The sequence below is a fragment of the Pleurodeles waltl genome, chromosome 4_1 (genome assembly GCF_031143425.1).
Source record: "Pleurodeles waltl isolate 20211129_DDA chromosome 4_1, aPleWal1.hap1.20221129, whole genome shotgun sequence".
NCBI lineage: Eukaryota > Metazoa > Chordata > Amphibia > Caudata > Salamandridae > Pleurodeles > Pleurodeles waltl.
In genome coordinates, this window is record NC_090442.1 from 21,738,505 (window position 1) to 21,763,153 (window position 24,649).

The 24,649-nt window shown below is 46.1% G+C and overlaps 1 long non-coding RNA gene and 1 pseudogene across 1 annotated transcript; both read left to right on the forward strand.

The window, feature by feature from the left end:
- Window positions 1-24,649, forward strand: part of LOC138287278 (zinc finger protein 208-like) — a 143,768-nt pseudogene that overhangs the window by 111,153 nt on the left and 7,966 nt on the right.
- LOC138287279 (uncharacterized) lies at window positions 1,712-2,995 on the forward strand. The gene is made up of 4 exons (XR_011202186.1): window positions 1,712-1,764; window positions 1,848-1,911; window positions 2,002-2,031; window positions 2,169-2,995. It is a non-coding gene; the product is annotated as an uncharacterized lncRNA (long non-coding RNA).

Below are 24,649 nucleotides of genomic sequence, written 5' to 3' on the forward strand. Positions count from 1 at the left end.
GTGCTATGACTACACAATGGTCCTCTATAGACCGCAGAGGGGTGTCACGTTGATTAAGGAATGTCATCTTTGATGTACCATTGTACAGACCCCTTCTTTTGACTCTGCCAGACCAAATTCAGCTGCCTTGGCAGTCTTCTGGGCCAGTTGGTACACATATGCAACCTTTTGCACTACTTTAATTTGTACAATTGTATGTTTCCACAAACAAGGTCCTATGACAGATTTAATGTTCATAACCTGATATCTAAACTGTAGAACATTACCCTATGATCTGATGTTTGCACTGTATAAAATCATTGAACATCACTGTATGTATGGCTTGTTATAGGAACCGCAGACCAGTATCCTATTTCCTTGTACTCGCTGTGAGGAACATCATCCCATCATCTTGTTTCCGCCCCCTTCGCTCCTCTGTTGCTTCCCCACTCCTGCGCAAGCTACTTATTTATATTTTATTTACAGATCCGAAGTGGGAAGTAAATCACTTGTCATTTTGTAGGCACACACATACAAAATGGTGCGACCACCACCTCCTAGCACATTTCAAACCCACCAGGATTTCAGAAGCTACTGACATAAAAACCTAATCCGGTTGTTTTTAGCTTATTGCACAAAGCATGCCCAATCTACAAGTGCAGAGCTGCCAGGCAGAGCTTGCTCTTGGATCAGTGTGGTTCTTGTGAGGTTGAACTGGTTGACAGCCATAGTCTGCAGCTGAAGAATGGGTTGTGGTGTAATCCAGTTAATAGTTGTTTATTTTTCAACCTGTTGTCCTATTTGGGAGCTCGACGACTGGTATTTGAAAGGGTGATAGCACAGTGGTGGTGATCCATGATGAAGGATAATGCAAGTTTGCTGGGAGGTTGACTGTATTGACGGCTTTCAGCTAATCAGGTGCATCAGAAGCTAGTTTTGCACCCTCTGCATGCCCCCGTCATGCTCCAGGGCTGCTTATCCCAACTACAACCTTGTATGTATTATCCTTTTTCAGGAATTTCTTTTACGATAAGGTGGCCCAACGAGGCCAAAATCGTTGCCCCAAATTTACAATGTGGTGCAATACATGCATTGTGTCACTTTGTAACCCTTTGCACTACATTATGTCTGCGCCAGACATAATATATGTAAATGGGGTGTTTCCTGGTTGGGGGGGGCTGAAACAAATGGCACAAAATGCTTATAAAATCCGATTCGTCATGGCGAGTGGGTGAGCAGATAACTTGAGGCCTGTAAAGGCTGCAACATCGAAGGGTTAACGCATGGCATAGTTTTGTAAGCGGATGACAATATGGAACAGGAGTTCAGCTAAACTGAAACCCCAGGTAACTATTCAATTGCTTTGGAACAGTCATGCATAATGTTTTTGTAACTCCTATAACCTATGCTAAATATCTTCTTCCCAATTACAGACGGTCTACATTTGGATTTGAACGGGCAGGCATGAGTACCAAGGAAGCCCAGGTAATTCTGTAGACGTTCCAGGTGGGATTAAGGGTCTCTAGATAAATCACATTCATGATCCACACCTTTACTTCTATTACAGGTTTTGCCGGACTAAGCACGTTATAGATTTGAATGGACTGACATGCATAAGGACCAGGTAATTATTTGGTTGGTACCCCATCTGGGTCACCTGGCATAATATAATATGACAACATGCTGTAACCAACTGTTAACCATCTTTTCTTTTGTTGCAGGCACCTCAGACAGTACTGTTCATAGATGAGTGCGGGCAGACTGGAGTAGCAGCAGAAAGAGAAGGTTATTATTTGCTAGTTTTCCTTATGGTGCATCTGAGACATTGAAACAATCAGGTGCTTTAATCATGTTTTCTTCTTTTACAGGCATCTTAGACCCTGCTACACAGAAATTTGAACAGGCATATGCGAGTAGAAGCAGAAAGACAAGGTAGTTATTTGGTTGATTTCACTTGTGATGCACCCAGTACATTATAACATAACATTTGTCATCCCTTTTTTTTTTCTGTTACATCTACAGGCAAGTGTGAGAACAAATAGAAAGGCCCAGGTAATTAATTGCTACATTTTCCAAGAGATAGCTCAGACTTGTCTGGTAGATTGCAGTCAATAGCATAAGAACCAACTTTAAATAATGTTCCTCACTTTAAATAATGCTCCTCTTTTTTGATTTTTGTTTTTTTGCAGGTTTTGCAGCATAGTAGGCTCAGACTGATTGCCCCCAAAATGTTCAAGCGCAAAGCTGTGACTTCAGCAGAGAGCAGTGCTTTGCCACAAAGGAAGAAATGCTGTCTTGTGTTCAAAGAAGAATGGCTATAAGAAATTGTGGAGACTGAGACACAAAAGTCACGGAGCAAGGTTCGCGTACAACTGGGAGAGATATTTCTATACAATACAGAAGTAGGCCTGATGTGCAAAGTATGTGCAGAAGCAAAGATTGCAGGAGACTTTTCGACTGGGAAGAAATGGAGTGATGGATGGAAGCTGGACTACTTGAAACGCCATCTATTTAGCAAAGTTCACGAATCTGCTTTGGTGACCCTAAGAAATAAAAGTGCCACTGCCAGGCTGGGTTTTGGAGTGCGCACCATGCTGACGGAAACTGCCAGTGACAGAGCAAACAGACTAGAAGTGGTTGAACGGCATAGATCCATGCCTGAGGAGATAAAGATTCTCATCAACAATGTGTTACTAGCAGTCAAAATGAACACGTCAATGTTATCTGTTCAAGACATCCATGACCACGTCGCATTGTATGTGAAGATACCAGACAGCTGGAGGAGCAAGAACTACGCCTTTGAGTTTTTGGAGGCCATCAACAGCGTGATACGCTCTGACTTCATGGCAGAACTTCGCAGTGCTCGGTATCACACATTGATAATTGATGAGAGCACAGATATTTCAGTTACAAAAATGCTCATCCTCTACTTCAAATTCCGATCTGTAACATCAACAGAGTACAAAACAGTGTTTGGGGGAATTGTAACTCTGAGTACATGCAATGCGGAGGCTATCACTAGAGCTGTGAAAGACTTCTACTCTGCCAATAAACTGGACCTTATGAAAATGGTCATGTTTACATCAGATGGTGCATCAGTGATGCTGGGAAAGAACAATGGTGTTGCTACCCGCCTCAAACAATCCATTCCCCATCTAGTTGAGCAGCACTGTGTAGCGCACAGAGAGGATTTGGGAGTTGATGATGCCTGGAAAAAAGTGCCGATGATCAGGGAAATGGAAACATTACTGAGGACTGTCTACACTGTGTTCTCCCGCTCACCTGTAAAGAAGTCCAAGCTGGACGAACTTGCTTTGGTCACTGAATGTGAAGCGGTCTCCTTTCGGCCACTCAATGAAGTGCGGTGGCTTGCAAGGCATTTTGCTGTTGGTGCACTCTTGCGTAACTATGAGGTTGCTCTCAAATACTTTGATCATGAAAGAGTTGAGGAGAATGACCCAATTGCTAAATATTGCTACAAAAAACTATCTGACTCAAACTACCATATTTCCTTTGCAGCACTGAACGAAAATTCTGGGTGAACTTGCATCTTTGTGCAAGTTGTTTCAAAAAAGCTCTTTGACCACTGTTGAAGCTGTACAGTATGCAAGAGCAAAACTTGGCCAAATAAAGGGACAGTACTTGGGCAACACTGTCTTTTGGAGCAACACAGTAAGAGATCTGATGGCTTTGTGCAGAGAGGACCGAGAGTATGATAGTGAGCCGATGTTATCTTTCATTAAACTCCTTTGTGAGCACATGGAAAGAAGGTTCCCAGAAGATGAGTTGAAGGAATGGACAAGCTTTGATTTCCATGCAGTAACAACACAGTCACAGTTTGATTTTGGGACTGAGAATGTACAAAGACTTGTTGAAAAGTATAAGAAGGTCTTGGTCCTGGGTGATTGTGACACCCCTGATGATGTTGTTCAGCAATACAGAGATTATAAATATGTGGTGGCAGAACATATAAAAAGCGGATTGTTTAGGACCTTTCAAGACATGGTGAATTTCACCCTGCGGAATGCTGCACAGTATAGTGTTGTATCTCAGCTTATTGATGTCTGTGCAATCTACTTCTTTCTTTGTTTGATAAGTGACCCTTCGAAGGGAGGGAGGTGGACAACAAAGCAGCACAGAAATGCAAAACTTAATTTGGGGCAAAGCCAGCCAGGCCAAGTACCACGCAACACGGGTTACGCTAATGCATTTTAGTGATTTCTTGGCATCACTGTACTAAAATACTTTAGTCATGCATTTACAGAACTGCTGGACACAGTCTGGACCATTAGAGGCTCCACTGCTGCAGGAATAATTATTGTCAAAAGCTGGCCTTGCAAACCCTTTGGCGCAACCAACACCATTTCATTTTTGTACAGCAAGCCCTAAGGCTCGCTGTCATCCAGCACCGTTTAATTAGTCACTGCCATCTCGTGGCATCAGAGAGAGTTCAACCACTTCCTTCAGTGTGAAAGAGCTAAGGATTTGTACGATAACAGCATAACACTCATAAACAAAACTCACTTTGTGCAATGCTTTTTTTTACCCTGATGTTTTAGTCACTTGGCCTCTACAGATGTTATTTCTAGAGGCACTGTTGTGAAGTGTGCAGTCTAACATTTGTGTGTTGAATAGACCTCTACTCGTCATTATCGAGTGTCAGCACTTCTGTGGCCCCCACACCCACCCCGAGTACCAGATCTTCCACTTGGCCTGAGTGCAGCTGCCAGGCTCGTGCTGATCCGCTGACAGCGAGGGTTAGCATGACCGTGTGTAAACAGAGTAACCGAACCGAATCCTGATTTGCGCAGTGAGGAACAGTTACCTGCATACTTATACTTATAGTGCTTCAAGGTCCCAGGCTGCGGCTGATAAGACACTGAGAACATGAAAGTCGCCATTTTAAAATTGTATTACAAGCAGTATAACAGTCACTCGAAGTGTCACCCATTTGGGTGTACAGTGTCACTCATAAGTAATCTGAAACCATACAAATTTCACTCAAAACAATCTGAAAAATTGGCAGCTATGCTTTGCTTGCAAAAAAGTGTCACTCATAATTAACATAGTGATCTTAAACCCTGGCAGCAATGCAAGGTGGTGAGATGTTTTTGAGGATACACAGCCCTATTAAAGAATTACCCACAGAAACAGGAACATAAGAAAAACCTGTAAAGTTTATCAGTAGCAGCAGCTGTCTACATTCTCAAACATTTAATTAAATTAAACACAAGATGTCATTTGTATTCCCTGCTGGAGCCTGGAGGCGGCGTTTTTGTCAGAGGCCACCAGAGGGCGCTCCTCGCCTGCTGATGAAATCCACTGAGCACATTGTATGAAAGGGAGAAGGGTTTCCTCTTCCGGGTCAGCGGCGGCAGAGACAGCAGCGGATGCTGACTTCACTTCCGGGTTCCCTCTCTGTGTCCAGCCTGCTGCAGAGGAGGAAGGACCCCCTGTCTGTCTGTGCAGTTATCTTCATCTTCAGACCCTCACAGACCCCCCAGACCCCAAATTTGCACCCGACCCCCCCCCCCAGCCCCAGGAGGAGGAGAGAGCCTGGAAATGTCTGCACAGGTTTCTGCTCAGGTACGAGGAGATTGTCAGCACCTTCTGCTGTGTTTGTAGAAATAGACTGAATAATCCTGGAGGAAATCTCTGCCAGGAGCCGAGCTGAGCTGGGCTCTTCTATCCGGGGACCTCTGGGGGGCTTTCCTTCCGGCCCTGGGGTGTTTGTGGTCATCATTTGTGTTAAAGAGGGGATCTGTGCACCTCACTGCATCTTACTGCACTGTGAGAAATCTGTGTACTGCACTGCATCTTACTCCATTGTGGAATCTGTGCACCGTGCTGCATCTTTCTGCACTGTTAGGAATGTGTACACTGCACTGCATCTTACTGCCCTGAGGAATCTGCACACTGCAGTGCATTTTACTGCACTGTGAGGAATATGTGCACACTCCACTGTATCTTTCTGCACTATGATGAATCTACACTGCATCTTACTGCACTGTGAGAAATCTGTGCACTGCACTGCACCTTACTACACTGTGAGGGATCTGTGCAGTGCATCTTACTGCACTGTGAGGAATCTGTGCACTTCATCTTACTGCACTGTGAGAAATCGGTGTACTGCACTGCATCTTACTCCACTGAGGAATCTGTGCACCGTGCTGCATCTTTCTGCACAGTGAGGAATATGTACACTGCACTGCATTTTACTGCACTGTGAGGTATCTGTGCGCTGCACTGTGTCTTACTGCATCTTAGTGCACTGTGAGGAATCTGTGCACTGTATCTTACTGTACTGTGAGGAATCTGTGCACACTGCACTGCATCTTACTGCACTGTGAGGATTCTGTGCATTGCACTGCATTTTACTGCACTGTGAGGGATCTTTACACTGCATCTTACTGCACTGTGAGGAATCTGTGCACTGCACTGCATCTTACTGTACTGCGAGGAATCTGTGCACACTGCACTGCATCTTACTGCACTGTGAGGATTCTGTGCATTGCACTGCTTCTTACTTCACTGTGAGGGATCTGTAGACTGCGTCTTACTGCAGTGTGAGGAATATGTGCACACCACTGCGTCTTACTGCACTGTGAGGAATCTGTGCACTGCATTGCATCTTAGTGCGCTGTGAGAAATCTGTACTCTGCATATTACTGCACTGCGAGGAATCTGTGCGCACTGCATCTTAATGCATTGTGAGGAATCTGTGCACTGCACTGCATCTTACTGCACTGTGAGGAATCTGTGCACTGCATCTTACTGCATTATAAGGAATCTGCACATGCGTCACTGCATCTTACTGCTCTACGGTGAGCTTGTGTCACTGCACTACATCATACTGCACTATGAGAAATCTATGCACACTGCACTGCATCTTACTGCACTATGAGGACTCCGTACACATTACACTGCATATTACTGCACTAAGAGGAATCTGTGCATGCTGCACCACATCTTACTGCACTATGAGAACTCTGTGCATGCTGTAGTACATTTTACTTTACCGTGAGAAATCTGTGCTCACTGCATCCTAATGCACTATGAAAAATCTGTGCACGCTGCAGTGCATCTTAGTGCACTATGAGAAATCTGTGCGCACTGCACTATTTTTTCATCCAGACCTCTTGAGATGTAGATAAGCTTTATCTGTCGATCATACTGTGACCACAGGTGTCCTGGGACTAGTGGACCAAGAACAGACTCATGGACTTATAACAGACAGACACAGCACAAGCCAACAGGACAGTGCATCAACAGAATAAGTACATTGTCAGATTGTTCCTGAAGCAACTCCGACTTCATAATGGGAAAACATGAGTCCAGGGGCCAAAGGTAGCCCATTCCAAAGCTGGCGATCCTGCTCACTGAAGGTCCTCCGCCTACATCTAGTCCTCCAGTAACAAGAAATATGATTTACGCCCTGTTGGCTGAATCGTAGAAGCCATGTAAGAGTGTGGGCCACCAACTTGTCTGACAGGGACGTTGGACTACCTCTGTGCTTTGTAAAAGGCCTGATGAACAAAACTGAGGATTTTAAAGAGATTTTTTTTGCCTGGGAACCAGTGAAATGATACGATGACGTTTCTGCAGCACTAGCATCTGCATTACTGATATATTCAGTGTCTGCTGCAGTCTTCCCATCACAGCCTCCAGTAAGCCAAGATAGATAGTCTTCTTGGTAAAGAATACATGCTCTTACCCCTTCCACTCTCTTAGGAGTGGGGAGTAATGTCAGAATCATTCTAAGGATCCACAGTTGTAAAACACAAGAACAACTGTTTTTTTCTGTTCATTTGTTGCTTGTAAACAACAAAAGAGTCTCTCAGGGAAGAAAATAGGGTTTCCTATCTGAAGCAGGCCACACCCACATGACCCTGATGTAGGTACAATGCATCCTTAGAGTGTAGTAAAAAGTAGTGCAGTGCAGAGATTTCCTCTTATGTTAGCACTCCTTACAATGTAAGTAAAACACAGCGTGATGTGCACAGATTCCCTCATTTAGATAAAACCCCTCACAGTGCTAGTTGTGAGAAAAGGCCTCTTTTTGAAATAGTTAGCTCCCACTTTTTGCCTGATGTATGATGTAGCCTAGAAATTGTAGTGGTCAGTGCCCCTGCTAACCACGATCCCTGGGCCAGAGCTCTTTCCTAAAACTGTTGTGATGCATTGACACAATTAGAACGCCTTTAGCTTTAGCTTCAGCACTCTGCCCATCATCCTTTTGTGTTGCTAAAGTTGCCCTAAGTGGGAAGGATATGCCTAGATGTGGGTCCTGTGTTCACTGTGCTTCTGGATTCAAGCTAGCCTGGCCGAAGAAGGGTGATACCTTGAAACCGGGCCCAGGATGCTTGTTTCTGGTCCAGGGAGGACCTGGCCTGGCAGTTCCGGCTCAACTGTTCCTATGGGGAATAAGGTCAAGACTGATTGGCATATGGCTGGGTCCAAACTGAGGTGGCATGATGAGCAAAAGGTCGATGGATTAAACCCATTTCTGTGACTGGGGATGAGTGTTAGAAAAGTTTCAGCACTCCGTCCATCATCCTTTTGTGTTGCTAAAGTTGCCCTAAGTGGGAAGGGTATCCCTAGACATGGGTCCCGTGCTCACTGTGCCACTGGATTCAAGCTAACCTAGCATCTTACTGCACAGTGTGGAATCTGCGCACTGCACTGCATCTTACTGCACTGTGAGGGATGTGTGCACACTGCACTGCATCTTGCTGCACTGTGAGGAATCTGTGCACTGCATCTAACTGCACTGTGAGGAAGCTGTCTCACTGCTGTGCATCTTACTGCGCTGTGAGAAATCTGTGTCATGCACTGCATCTTACTGCACTGAGAGCGATCTGTGCACACTGCACCTTACTGCACCGTGAGGAATCTGTGCACTGCACCTTACTACACTCTGAGGCATCTGTGCACACTGCACTGCATCGTAATGCACTGTGAGGCATCTGTGTGCCCTGCACTGCATCTTACTGCACTGAGGGATCTGCACACTGCACTGCATCTTACTGCACTGTGAGGAGTCTGTGCACTGTACTGCATCTTACTGTACTGTGAGGAATCTGTGCAGTGCACTACATCTTACTGCACTGTGACGAATCTGTCATGCACTGCATCTTACTGCACTGAGAGCCATCTGTGCACAATGCACCTTCTTGCACTGTTAGGAATCTGTGCATACTACACTGCATCTTAGACTGCACTGTGAGGCATCTGTGTGCCCTGCACTGCATTTTACTGCACTGTGAGAATCTATGTACACTGCAGTACATCTTACTGCACTGAGGGATCTGTGCACACTGCACTGCATTTTGCTGCACTGTGAGGGATCTGTGCACACTGTACTGCATCTTACTGCATTGTGAGGAGTTTTTGCACTGTACTGCATCTTACTGCACTGTGTGGAATCTGTGGACTGCACTGCATCTTACTGCACTGTGAGGGATCTATGCACTGCACTGTATCTTACGGTGCTACTAGGAATCTGTGCACTGCAGTGCATCTTACTCCACTGTGAAGAATTTGTACAAACTGCACTGCATCTAACTGCAGTATGAGGAATCTATGCACCCTGTATCTTACTGCACTGTGAGGGATCTGTGCACACTGCAATGCATCTTACTGCACTGTGAGGAATCTGTGCACACAGCATTTCTTTTCACTGCATATTGTGGGGTATTGATAGAAGAACACATCTGTGCACACTGCACTGCTTTTAACTGTAGCATGAAAGCACACTGCCTTGCTTTTTATTATGCTAAGGGGGGTGTTTACAGCATGTAAGAAGTCTGCAATACAGTACACAGATGTTAAAAAATGAGAAAATCAGTTTACACTGCATGAAGGTTAGCACACACTGTGAGAAATCTGTCCATACTGTACTTCTTTTTCCTACACCATGAGGAGTGTTTACAGAAGAGATATTCTGTGCACACTACAATGCTCTTTCCTGAATTATAAGGGCAGTTACAGAAGAGGAAATGTGCACATTGTGCTGTATTTTACCTGCACTAGAAGGGGTGGTTACAGGTACAAGAGTAAATCCGTTTTACAACAGAATGAAGAGTGATACAAAAGAGTAAATCTTTTCACTCTGCTGTGCTGTTTACTGACTCTGTGAGATGCCTTTACAGAGAAAATCTGTAAACACTGCTCTGCTTTTACCTGTACTATGGGAGGCAGTAACAGGAGGAAATCTGTGTACTGTGCATTGCTGTTTATGACACTATGAGGGGCATTTACAGAGGAAGACTGCACACTGCACTGCCTTTTTGGAACACAATGAAGGGTGTTTACAAAAGTGTATATCTATACAAAGTGCTCTGCTTTTTGCTACACTAAGAGGAGTGTTAAAAGTGGATTAAACCTGTGCACACCACACTGCTGGTTACTGCATTATAAATGGTATTTACAAACCTGTAAGGCCACACTGCACATTACTCACACTAAGAGGGTGTTTAGAGTGGAGGTGATCTGTGCACTCTGCATTGCTTTGTGCTCAGACTAGGAGGGCATCTACTATGGAAACTAAACCATGTCCCGGCATGGGCAGTTTATAAAATAACTATCACAAAGTCTGATGAGAGGTGAAAGCTCTAGTCCGTCATGTGATTTCACCCTGATTGCTGGTGGTTTCCGACAGAGATCTGCAGGTTGCTTCATGTGAGTCATAGCAACAATCCAGCTGTTCCTCTTTGTGTGTGGATGCATTTCCTTGCTGCTGTAGTTGTTGACTTCAGGTTTGGTCCAAATTAGTGAATTGAAGCACATGGCAAGGTGCGACTGCACGACTCTTAGATAAGGATTTTGGATATTTGCAGATATCCTTACACAGAGATAGTCTTCACCTAATTTAATGAGAAAACCATGAAGTATGATCTGCCTGTCCAAGCATGTGTGTATGTTTCCCTAAGTAAAGTGATTGTGTTTCTTTGTCCGCTCCCTAACACCACAACCTTTTCCCCATACACCATGTGCTTCGGCATGTGCCAGATCTTCTCAGCTGTCAGTCTCAGCAAGCCTTATTTCTGGTGCTATATAAGGTCAGGTCAGTGCACCACACAGACTGCCCACAGCTGGTCACCCTCCTAAGAAGGCCACTCCTTAGTATAGGAGCTCTTCTTTGCCGTCCCTCTCCTAAACTTCTTCCTAGTTCTATCTGCGTGGATAAATATTTTTATACAGAGATCTGATTTCGGTGGTGGCTGAAGGATACCATCCTGTTCCAGCATAGGTATGTTGGTCATGTTGCCGAGGCCAGTGGCGTAACAAAACTTGAGAGGGCCTCCCTGCAAAGTACATGAAGGGGTCCTCCCCGACCCAGTCAAGAGCTCTCTGGTCAGGGACCCGTTGCTGGTGCACAGTGTGCAGTGTATTGTGCTGAGTGGGCCTCCGGGGGGGCTGCAGGTGCTTAATGTCACGCCACTGGTCGAGGCCTAACATATGGAACCGACTGAATTGGTGGTGGACTACAGGGCAAATAAAATAAATTAGTGGAAGTGGAATCCAGTAAGACTCTTGGGCAAAAGTTGATGAAAGTCATTTGTTTTAGTAGGTGCTAATTTAGGAAACCATTAAGAGATTAATGGTTATAGGACATCCAATGAAAATCAGCAGATGTACTGTTTCACCCACTTTTCAGTGCCCTGCCTCATTTAGAGTTGGGAATATCACTACATTTCTGATGGCCCATATGCCACAGGACTGCCAGCTCAACTACTTAGGACGTGCCTCCCAACATGTATTTTTCTTGTTTACGATGCTTTGAAATGAATGGCATTCATAAAGATAGTAAAGATGTTCCGTCCTAACAGAGCTACCTAAAGTTGTCGTTGTTTCACTGCCCAAAGAAAATCTCCTATAGGCCTTGAAAATTCTACTTACCCACTTGCTCTGGCAAGTCATATTTTATCAGGTCGAGCTATTTTTAGAATCTACTCGCCCCTTCTGGCAGTTGACTAAGAACTGGTATTCTGTTCAGTCAGAAACTGAAGGAGCAATTAAGTTATCTTTAAATCTTCTTCTTGTCACATTTGCTTTGTATTCAGAGACAGAGGTCAAAAGTCAGTTTGTAGACTGACACAACAGAACTCCCTCCTGGAGTCAATGACTTTTCCTTCTGACTGCAGAGTTCCAGAATTTTGTAAGGTGAACTGTCTGACCTGTGTATTTTTCCTAACACGCAACATTTATATAACTAATTCAACTTTAGAAACATTTCAAAATATATTTCAGTAGCTGCGAAAGACCATTTGTTGTACTTCTGTGTGATGAAAAAAATATTTTATTAGGATGAAAACATTTAGAACACTTTACTTGGTGATGTACAAATGATAAATATGTTTGCTGAAAGACAGTTTTCAAAGACTATTGTTAATCCATTACATGGTTTTATCGGTAAAACTGCAGGTTGGTGGGATGGTGTTTGGACATCCTTTGTAAAGTTACTGTCTGTAAATGGCAACGTCCCAACACATCACGCTTTAGTGATATATTTATTGAAAGTGAGGGTTTAAACATAAACTGAGAAACACTCCTGCGCTGATGGGAAAGCTATTAGTAAATAAGGAGGCACGCCATGGATCATTTGTACCCTATATGTGGGCTAGATTCTTATTTTACATAGAGAAAACGTTTAGTCTATTTATTCAAACAAAAGAGGTTTTTTGTACAGCAGAAATACTGAACTCACATATTTGAAGTTGCACTCTAAAATATTTGCATAGGATCACACAATTGGAGACTGTGTCCGGGTCAAGTACATTACAGTTGGGTTGAGTACATTATTTTAGTTACTCAACCTGCAGGTCTTGTAACATTTTTATGATTTTTCGAGGCCTGTCCTAAGGATATAGAATGGGCCATTCAACTTATGCGGCGGGGACCACCAAATTATGCGTCAGGGTTTTCTGAATTATGTGGCAAATAAAGGCAAATTATGCATTACATTTTTACTAGTACTACTTAATTATTCTGTAGTTTTTAGATCTAGTAATTCTGTCTAGGCAAAGATTTCACCTAATTAGTAGCAATTTAACAACCAAATACAGAAATAAGCAAGAAAGATGAACAGTTAACCTTTATGACGGGCCTTTCACTAAGGGCAAACACATGTGGCCACGTTTAATCTGTTTGAGTTAGAAATCTGCATAATCTACAAAATCTGCATACTTTGCAGCAGATGATGGATTATGTGGCAGATCCATAAATAAGCCAAAAAAAACTGTGGTTGCAGACTCTTACAGTTCCCGTGCGCCTGGATACAGAAGCCTCTTTCTCTATAGAGAGAAACCTGACAGTACGGCAGTGTCGCCCCTGCCATATCGCGTTCTTTTTCCTTGAGCCCGTACCTCCTCTTGCTTTCACCTCCTTTCTCCATTCCTCTTGTTCCTGGTGAGTTAATCTCAACTTCTCCCTCTCGCTTTCTCGCTTACATCAGTCTTAGTTTTCTGGAGAGTTCAGGGTCTCAGTCAAACATATCCCACCTGAATTATAAATTACGGAGTTAGTGACAGTGGTGCCCTTGAAATCCGAGGGGAGGGAGAATGTCTGTAGGAAACCTTGGAAAGCAAATATGGGGTCACATCTGAGGTGTGTCTGAAATAGACACCACAGCACTCCCTCCTAGGGTCCCTATCATGTACCTTCCTCTCTTCCAACACAGTATCTTCCTTGCCAACCAGTTTTCCAAATGGGTCCTTAATAAACTTTACAAGAATCTGCCTACCCTCGTTTTTGGGAGTCCCCCATCCTGCCTAAAAACACAAAATCCTCAACTGACTGGGCATCAGGGTTTCCTCTCGCGAAGCTGTATCTGCTCCTATACTGTGCAGGTAATGCTGTGTTTAAGTTGAACTTATTGTTCTGTTCAAGACAGATGGAGATGGGACTTGTAGATATCCCACCACTTACTACCTATTGTCAGACTACCTCCGGGGGGCCACAGTGCAGACAGGCTACTGGGCCCCAGTTGTGGTGGGTGTGGTTGTTTACCACTGCTGTCCTGGGGTCCATCCCACGATGTCTCTGGAAAATGGGCAACCCTTAGCACACTTCTTCCAACGGCAGCAAGAGTGAGCAGTCACAGGCATCTCAGGGACATGGTGCAGCGGGGCTGAGACTCAGAAGTGAACAATCATCCATCACATGCAATAACATGATGTCCAGCCTGGTGTCAAAGCAAAACTAAATACTACACAACACAATGAGAGCATAATATGGGTTTGTAATCAGTTGCATCTGATAGTTAAGAGGTTTGTATTCAGTTGCATCCGATAGTAAAGAGGTGCACCCTCTTCTCTCTAGCACCCTTCTCTTTCCTGCCATAGTCAGGATTCTATCTCTTCAGTTCCCAAAGATTTATGGAGGAGGCAAGAATGGGGCACAGGTGCAGATAACTCAAAGCAGTCTCGCTCAGTGATGGGCTGTAGCTGTAAGGAGGAGGCAAGTATGAGGCATAGGTGTGGATAACTCAAAGCAGCCTCACTCAGTGACGGGCCATAGCTGTAGGGAGGAGGCAAGAATGAGCACAGGTGCAGACAACTCAAAGCAGCCTCACTCAGTGACGGGCCATAGCTGTAGGGAGGAGGCAAGAATGAGCACAGGTGTGGACAACTCAAAGCAGCCTCACTCAGTGACGGGCCATAGCTGTAGGGAGGAGGCAAGAATGAGCATAGGTGCAGACAACTCAAAGCAGTCTCGCTCAGTGATGGGCCATAGCTATAGGGCAAACAAGCCCAGTTGTCGGGCAAAACGCGTCTTGTACAGCAATAAACGTTGTGTTTCACCTTCTTGAGAGAGTGTTGTGAGCTATTTTTCGTTTGCAATTAAAAATGTTATTTTATATGTGGTTACCTGGCAGTGAAAGACCTAAAAACTAAAGTCAACAACAGCAGCAAACTAATATAACCAGGAGTCAGTTTTTGCTAAAATAGAAGCATCTATTTTCATGTTGTTAAAAATAAACGAAAAAACGGTGTGGAAAAAGATTAACGGACCACTTCCTCCCCAAGAATTAAAGAAAGCATCCTACTTGGACCTTACAGTTTATCATTAATAACTGTAAATGGTATGTTTTAATTATGATGAATGATGTTCATCAACTTCCAGCTGTAAAAGCTAAGCTGTCAGCATCCCATGAAACATTGTATGGTTCTCCCCGGATAACATGTACTAAAGCTGCAGCCCATGCATTCCAGCCGTTATACCCATGGTCACCGGAATTATGCGATTGTACAGCCGCAGTGATTTTCATATAATTGCAGATTTGCTGCATTTGCCACATAATCTGCCGATTTTAACAAAATACATTTGTTTATAGCTCAAATGGTTCACAAGTTACTAAAAAGCAGCTTGCCGTGCAGTAGAAGGTCCTTTGCAGAGCCAGACTTGTCCCCTTTGTGCTGCGTTTGCAATATTTGGGTTTTAAACTAGTTTTTAATGAGGCGCAACCACAGATTGGCCGTGTCTCTGAGAAGAATAGGCGCACCCATCACATCATTCAGAAAGGTGTTATCATCTAAACAAGGTTTGTCAAATTATGTTTTGTTTGTGAAAAATAAAGCACATTTGTTCCTTTTTTTCGGTAACTTTTTTTGGAGACTTTTTGTTTGAGCTGCGTAGTAAGCCTCTGACACCACACCACAGTCACCCACTAACATCAAGTTTGCTAATCACTGTTTAATATTATTTCCCCAATCATAAAATGATTTGTTGTGGGAATTGTGGGTGTTTATGGTAGTCAATGATGAGGAGTACCAGGTTTTAGAACTTTTTGTCAGGAGGGGGTCCTTGCGCCTAAAAACGTTTGCCAGGGGGATCTTGACATCAAAAAGTATGAAGACCTCTGCTCTAGGGTCTCCCCCCCCCATCACACTGGATGCAGAGCCTGTCCTCTCTGGGGTTCTCCTATGTCACACTGGTTGCAGAGCCTGGTGTCTCTTGTCTCTCATATGTCACACTGGGTGCAGAGCCTTGTGTATCTCCAATGTCACACTGAGTGCAGAGCCTGGTATCTCTGGACCTCTCCTCTGTCACACTGGGTGCAGGCCCTGTCCTCTCTGGGTCTCTCATATGTCACACTGGTTGCAGAGCCTGGTGTCTCTTTGTCTCTCATATGTCACACTGGGTGCAGAGCCTTGTGTAGCTCCAATGTCACACTGAGTGCAGAGCCTGGTATCTCTGGGCCTCTCCTCCGTCACACTGTGTACAGACCCTGTCCTCCTTGAATCTCTCTACTGTCACCCTGAGTACAGGGCCTGTCCTCTCTGGGTCTCTCATATGTCACACTAGGTGCAGAGCCTGTCCTCTCTGGGTCTCTCATATGTCATACTGGGTGCAGAGCCTTGTGTATCTCCTATGTCACACTGGGTGCAGAGCCTGTCCTCTCTCCTATATCACACTGGTTGCAGAGCCTGGTGTCTCTTCCTCTCTCATATGTCACACTGGGTGCAGAGCCTTCTGTATCTCCAATGTCACACTGAGTGCAGAGCCTGGTATCTCTGGACCTCTCCTCTGTCACACTGCAGAGCCAGGTGGGTCTCAGTCTCTCCTCCGTCACACTGTGTACAGACCCTGTCCTCCTTGAATCTCTCTACTGGACCCTGAGTACAGGGCCTGTCCTCTCTGGGACTCATATGTCACACTTGGTGCAGAGCCTAGTATCTCCTCCATCACACTAGGTGCATAGCCTGGTGGGTCTGGGTAACTCCTCGGTCACACTGTGTACAGACCCTGTCCTCTCCGGGTCTCTCCTCTGTCACACTGGGTGCAGAGCCTGTCCTCTCTGGGTCTCTCATATGTCATACTGGGTGCAGAGCCTTGTGTATCTCCTATGTCACACTGGGTGCAGAGCCCGGTATCTCTGGGCCTCTCCTCCATCACACTGCAGAGCCTGGTGGGTCTGGGTCTCTCCTCCATCACACTGTGTACATACCCTGTCCTCCTTGAATCTCTCTACTGTCCCCCTGAGTACAGGGCCTGTCCTCTCTGGGACTCATATGTCACACTTGGTGCAGAGCCTAGTATCTCCTCCATCACACTAGGTGCATAGCCTGGTGGGTCTGGGTAACTCCTCGGTCACACTGTGTACAGACCCTGTCCTCTCTGGGTCTCTCCTCTGTCACACTGGGTGCAGAGCCTGTCCTCTCTGGGTCTCTCATATGTCATACTGGGTGCAGAGCCTTGTGTATCTCCAATGTCACACTGAGTGCAGAGCCTGGTATCTCTGGACCTCTCCTCTGTCACACTGTGTACATACCCTGTCCTCCTTGAATCTCTCTACTGTCACCCTGAGTACAGGGCCTGTCCTCTCTGGGACTCATATGTCACACTTGGTGCAGAGCCTAGTATCTCCTCCATCACACTAGGTGCATAGCCTGGTGGGTCTGGGTAACTCCTCGGTCACACTGTGTACACACCCTGTCCTCTCTGGGTCTCTCCTCTGTCACACTGGGTGCAGGCCCTGTCCTCTCTGGGTCTCTCATATGTCACACTAGGTGCAGAGCCTGTCCTCTCTGGGTCTCTCATATGTCATACTGGGTGCAGAGCCTTGTGTATCTCCTATGTCACACTGGGTGCAGAGCCTGTCCTCTCTGGGTCTCTCCTCTGTCACACTGGGTGCAGAGCCTGTCCTCTCATATGTCACACTAGGTGCAGAGCCTGTCCTCTCTGGGTCTCTCATATGTCATACTGGGTGCAGAGCCTTGTGTATCTCCTATGTCACACTGGGTGCAGAGCCTGTCCTCTCTGGGTCTCTCATATGTCACACTGGGTGCAGAGCCTTGTGTATCTCCAATGTCACACTGAGTGCAGAGCCTGGTATCTCTGGACCTCTCCTCTGTCACACTGTGTACAGACCCTGTCCTCCTTGAATCTCTCTACTGTCACCCTGAGTACAGGGCCTGTCCTCTCTGGGACTCATATGTCACACTTGGTGCAGAGCCTAGTATCTCCTCCATCACACTAGGTGCATAGCCTGGTGGGTCTGGGTAACTCCTCGGTCACACTGTGTACAGACCCTGACCTCTCTGGGTCTCTCCTCTGTCACACTGGGTCAGGCCCTGTCCTCTCTGGGTCTCTCATATGTCACACTAGGTGCAGAGCCTGTCCTCTCTGGGTCTCTCATATGTCATACTGGGTGCAGAGCCTTGTGTATCTCCTATGTCACATTGGGTGCAGAGCTCGGTATCTCTGGGCCTCTCCTCCGTCACACTGCAGAGCCTGGTGGGTCTGGGTCTCTCCTCCATCACACTGTGTACATACCCTGTCCTCCTTGAATCTCTCTACTGTCCCCCTGAGTACAGGGCCTGTCCTCTCTGGGACTCATATGTCACACTTGGTGCAGAGCCTGGTATCTCCTCCATCACACTAGGTGCTTAGCCTGGTGGGTCTGGGTAACTCCTCGGTCACACTGGGTGCAGAAACTCTCATCTCTGGGTCTCTTCTCTGTCACACTGGGTAGAGTCCGTCCTCTTTGGATCTGTCTACCGTCACACTAGGTGCAGTGCATGACCTCTCCAGGTCTGTCCTCCTTTACAATGGGTGCGTATTATTTTGAGATTGATCAACGAAAAACTTTTTTGTACTCTGAGGTAACCAGTATAGTATTGATTATTTACTTATCTTGCAACATGAATGTGGAACAGAAACAACAATCATGTTGATTCTTACATAAATAAAGGTAACATTTTTTTGTGTGTTTGTGAATATTCGGTGTGTGAGAAAGTAGCCTCTTTCTAGCCTTGTTACCCCCACTTTTGGCCGGTTTGTGAGTGTATGTCAGGGTGTTTTCACTGTCTCACTGGGATCCTGCTAGCCAGGGCCCAGTGCTCATAGTGAAAACCCTATGTTTTCAGTATGTTTGTTATGTGTCACTGGGACCCTGCTAGCCAGGACCCCAGTGCTCATAAGTTTGTGGCCTATATGTATGTGTTCCCTGTGTGATGCCTAACTGTCTCACTGAGGCTCTGCTAACCAGAACCTCAGTGGTTATGCTCTCTCATTTCTTTCCAAATTGTCACTAACAGGCTAGTGACCAATTTTACCAATTTACATTGGCTTACTGGAACACCCTTATAATTCCCTAGTATATGGTACTGAGGTACCCAGGGTATTGGGGTTCCAGGAGATCCCTATGGGCTGCAGCATTTCTTTTGTCACCCATAGGGAGCTCTGACAATTCTTACACAGGCCTGCCACAGCAGCCTGAGTGAAATAACGTCCACGTTATTTCACAGCCATTTTACACTGCACTTAAGTAACTTATAAGTCACCTATATGTCTAACCTTTACCTGGTAAAGGTTAGGTGCAAAGTTACTTAGTGTGAGGGCACCCTGGCACTAGCCAAGGTGCCCCCACATTGTTCAGGGCCAATTCCCCTGACTTTGTGAGTGCGGGGACACCATTACACGCGTGCACTACATATAGGTCACTACCTATATGTAGCTTCACAATGGTAACTCCGAATATGGCCATGTAACATGTCTATGATCATGGAATTGCCCCCTCTATGCCATCCTGGCATAGTTGGCACAATCCCATGATCCCAGTGGTCTGTAGCACAGACCCTGGTACTGCCAAACTGCCTTTTCAGGGGTTTCACTGCAGCTGCTGCTGCTGCCAACCCCTCAGACAGGTTTCTGCCCCCCTGGGGTCAAGCCAGGCTTGTCCCAGGATGGCAGAACAAAGGACTTCCTCTGAGAGAGGGTGTTACACCCTCTCCCTTTGGAAAATGGTGTGAAGGCAGGGGAGGAGTAGCCTCCCCCAGCCTCTGGAAATGCTTTCATGGGCACAGATGTGCCCAATTCTGCATAAGCCAGTCTACACCGGTTCAGGGGACCCCTTAGCCCTGCTCTGGTGCGAAACTGGACAAAGGAAAGGGGAGTGACCACTCCCCTGACCTGCACCTCCCCTGGGAGGTGTCCAGAGCTCCTCCAGTGTGCTCCAGACCTCTGCCATCTTGGAAACAGAGGTGCTGCTGGCACACTGGACTGCTCTGAGTGGCCAGTGCCACCAGGTGACGTCAGAGACTCCTTCTGATAGGCTCCTTCAGGTGTTACTAGCCTATCCTCTCTCCTAGGTAGCCAAACCCTCTTTTCTGGCTATTTAGGGTCTCTGTCTCTGGGGAAACTTTAGATAACGAATGCAAGAGCTCATCAGAGTTCCTCTGCATCTCTCTCTTCACCTTCTGCCAAGGAATCGACTGCTGACCGCGCTGGAAGCCTGCAAAACTGCAACATAGTAGCTAAGACGACTACTGCAACTCTGTAACGCTGATCCTGCCGCCTTCTCGACTGTTTTCCTGGTGGTGCATGCTGTGGGGGTAGTCTGCCTCCTCTCTGCACTAGAAGCTCCGAAGAAATCCTACGTGGGTCGACGGAATCTTCCCCCTGCTACCGCAGGCACCAAAAAGCTGCATTACCGGTCCCTTGGGTCTCCTCTCAGCACAACGAGCGAGGTCCCTTGAATCCAGCAACTCTGTCCAAGTGACTCCCACAGTCCAGTGACTCTTCAGTCCAAGTTTGGTGGAGGTAAGTCCTTGCCTCCCCACGCCAGACTGCATTGTTGGAAACCGCGTCTTTTGCAACTACTCCGGCTTCCGTGCACTTCCGGCGGAAATCCTTTGTGCACAGCCAAGCCTGGGTCCACGGCACTCTAACCTGCATTGCACGACTTTCTAAGTTGGTCTCCGGCGACGTGGGACTCCTTTGTGCAACTTTGGCGAGCACCGTTTCACGCATCCTCGTAGTGCCTGTTTCTGGCACTTCTCCGGGTGCTACCTGCTGCTGAGAGGGCTCTTTGTCTTGCTCGACGTCCCCTCTCTCTCCTGGTCCAATTTGCGACCTCCTGGCCCCTCTTGGGCCACAGCAGCGTCCAAAAACGCTAACCGCACGATTTGCAGCTAGCAAGGCTTGTTGGCGTTCTTTCGGCGGGAAAACACTTCTGCACGACTCTCCACGGCGAGAGGGATCCGTCCACCAAAGGGGCAGTCTCTAGCCCTTTTTGTTCCTGCAAAAACCTCAGCTTCTTCTGTCCAGTAGAAGCTTCTTTGCACCCACAGCTGGCATTTCCTGGGCATCTGCCCATCTCCGACTTGCTTGTGACTTTTGGACTTGGTCCCCTTGTTCCACAGGTACCCTAGATTGGAAATCCACAGTTGTTGCATTGTTGGTTTGTGTCTTTCCTGCATTATTCCTCTATCACGACTTCTTTGTCTTTTGGGGAACTTCAGTGCACTTTGCACTCACTTTTCAGGGTCTTGGGGTGGGCTATTTTTCTAACCCTCACTATTTTCTAATAGTCCCAGCGACCCTCTACAAGGTCACATAGGTTTGGGGTCCATTTGTGGTTCACATTCCACTTTTGGAGTATATGGTTTGTGTTGCCCCTATCCCTATGTGTCCCCATTGCATCCTATTGTAACTATACATTGTTTGCACTGTTTTCTAAGACTATACTGCATATTTTTGGTATTGTGTACATATAACTTGTGTATAATTGCTATCCTCATACTGAGGGTACTCACTGAGATACTTTGGCATATTGTCATAAAAATAAAGTACCTTTATTTTTAGTATATCTGTGTATTGTGTTTTCTTATGATATTGTGCAAGTGACACTAGTGGTACTGTAGTAGCTTCACACGTCTCCTAGTTCAGCCTAAGCTGCTCTGCTAAGCTACCATTATCTATCAGCCTAAGCTGCTAGACACCCTATACACTAATAAGGGATAACTGGGCCTGGTGCAAGGTGCAAGTACCCCTTGGTACTCACTACAAGCCAGTCCAGCCTCCTACACAGTGGCACTCCTTTTTGGTATTACTTGCAGCAGAGCTTAGTGTGTCTTCTGCCACACTTAGTAAAGAGTCTGTCCTGTCCTCCAGGTCATGCCCTAATTGCAGAATTTGTGTCTTGTCTCTGATATACTTCATGTATAAACTGTCCTCTCGTTTGTCACACAAGGTTCAAAGTCTGGCCTCACCCCTACGCCCCTGGTTGTTTGAAACCGCTGCCACATTTGGGGCAGAGCATGTTCTCTCCGGGTGTCCGTCCTGTCACAATGAGTTCAATGCCCGGCATCTTGCCCGTCACACTGATTTCAAATCCTCAGTTCTCTGGGTTCCGTGTTACACTTAATGGCTTCCACTTCTTTTTGTGTTGATCCATTTCCATAATCATGTTTGTCCATCATTGAGAACGACTGTATTCCACCTACAGCAGTAACTCTCGGTGGAATTCTACCACTTGCAATCCTGAGTGGCTCCATGTCTGGAATTATCAGGCCTGCAAAATCCTGACCCACTAATTACAGGTCAGGAACTCAGAAATTCCAGGCCTAGAGACTCTGGTCTATTTTCACTCCATTTGGTATTTTCCTGAAATTGGGGTGTGGCATTTAAGACCCATACTTAAGTAAGTATGGTGGGTCCAGTTTCTGTCCACACCCACCGCGAACCGTCTCGGCTCATGTATAAAGAGAAAGGGGACATGAGTGGAGGAGAAGAGGAGAAATAGAGAAGAAAAAAAACAGGAAGAGGATGGGAGTATAAATGACTATCTTCCTTGCCCATCAAGAAACCAGAGGGCCAGAGAGATGAAGACTTGAGTGGGACTCTTGGGACGAGTACCGCAGACAGGAGTATGAGGAAGAAACCCACAGTGACTTTAAAGGCCGCACTAACCATAGTGGCCAACAGAAAGAGGAAAGCAGATCTGAAGGAATCCTTTAGGAGGGAATATAGGAGAGTCTAAGTATGGCTGGAGCGGAGGAAGCAAAGCTGGAGTACAAACATAGGTGACCCACCCGATTTTGAGTTTGAGCTCCGCGTCTATCCAGGAGGGTCGTGACCTTCTCATGCAGGTTAAGCAAACATAGCAAAGGGTTAGCTTGGGTTGCACCCAGAAGAAGCCAACTGAAAAACTTTATGAGTAATGGCTGGAGGGTTCAAGGTGCAATTAGGGAGAGAATGAAGGAAAACAGAGCGAAATATAAAGTTTGTGCTTGAAAAGGACCAATTTGGGAACAGTGTTTAACTTTGAATAGTGCCTAGCCACCTCAGAGGGTAATTTGCACAAAAGATTGCCAGACGCATGCTAAGAATGAATTCCTGGTGAACAGCCTCAAAAATATGTCCGCTGAGGCGCCACTGAAATATATGTATATATAGGCAAGAGAAAAGACAGAAAAAGGAAGGGGGAAGAGGAAAAAGGGTTGTGAAGTGAACCCGTAATCATGGCATGCGTGGCATCTGGTGCCCTAGACTCTTTTATGTGCCTTCTTTCTTGAGCACCTGGTAGGGTAGTTAGTGCAACAGTTAGTGGAACCTTTTTCTGATGAAGCCGAAATGTTAATTATATATGTGTATATCACGGACTCTGCTTGCTGGGGCAGGACTATGCTGTCTGTAATCCCTGCCACAGGGGAAAGAAGGGGCCTCTAGGAGAGGACTTCATAGTGCGAGCCGGATTCCTGCACGCTAGAACTCATGGACTCTGCTTGCCAGAACAGGACTATGTTGTCTGTAATTCCTGCCAGAGGAGAAATGAGGAGCTGTGGGTGGAGCCCTTCATAGAGCGAGATGACTTCCTGCACGCTGGAGATCCCTGATTCTGCTTTCCGGGGCAGGACTACGCTGTCTGTAATCCATGCTACAACAGAAATGAGGAGCAGTGAGTGGAGTGCTTCATAGTGCATGACACCAGACTGGGCCCAGAAAGTGTGGTTCCCGGACCTTCTGGGCATGAGCACCTGTCCGCCGATTAGGTTACTGCTTCAGGAGGATCTTCTGCTGCAGCAGCAGGGCAGGGCAGGGCAGGGTTCTACAACCAAAGCTGTGCAATCCACACCTCCATGCAAAACTGGTGTATTATTTGTTTTGTCTTTGGTGCCAGTTGCAGGCTGTGCAGATCTGGGGGGTGGAGACATGCTCTTACCTTCATGTATACGTAACACATTTCACGCTGCGCAGGGCGATGGAACATGTTCTTACCTTCATGTATCAGTAACACTTTGCCGGCGGTGCAGAGTTGGGCCGTGGAACATGGTAATACCTTCATATATAGGTAACACATTTCAGGCTGCGCAGAGCAGGGTGGTGGAACATGCTCTTACCTTCATGTATGGGTAACTGTAGGAGGCTGGCCTGGCTTGTAGTGGGTACCAGAGGTACTTACACTTGTGCCAGGTCCAGTTATCCCTTATTAGTGTAGAAGAGGTGTTTCTAGCAGCTTAGGCTGATAGAAGGTAGCTATGGCAAAGCAGCTTAGGCTGAACCAGGAGACATGTAAAGCTCCTACTATACCACTGGTGTCATATGCACAATATCATAAGAAAACACAATACACAGAGTTACTAAAAATAATGGTACTTTATTTTTATGACAATATGCCAAAAGTATCTCAGTGAGTACCCTCAGTATGAGGATAAGTTATATACACAAGATATATGTACACAAACCAAACTTAGGTAAGTAATAGCAAGAAAAATAATGCTAACAGTGTAGAATTACCATAGAGTGCAATAGGAGCACATAGGTAAAGGGGCAACACAAACCATATACTCCAAAAGTGGAATGCAAATCACAAATGGACCCCAAACCTATGTGAGCTTGTAGAGGGTCTCTGGGACTGTAAGAAAACAGTGAGGGTTAGAAA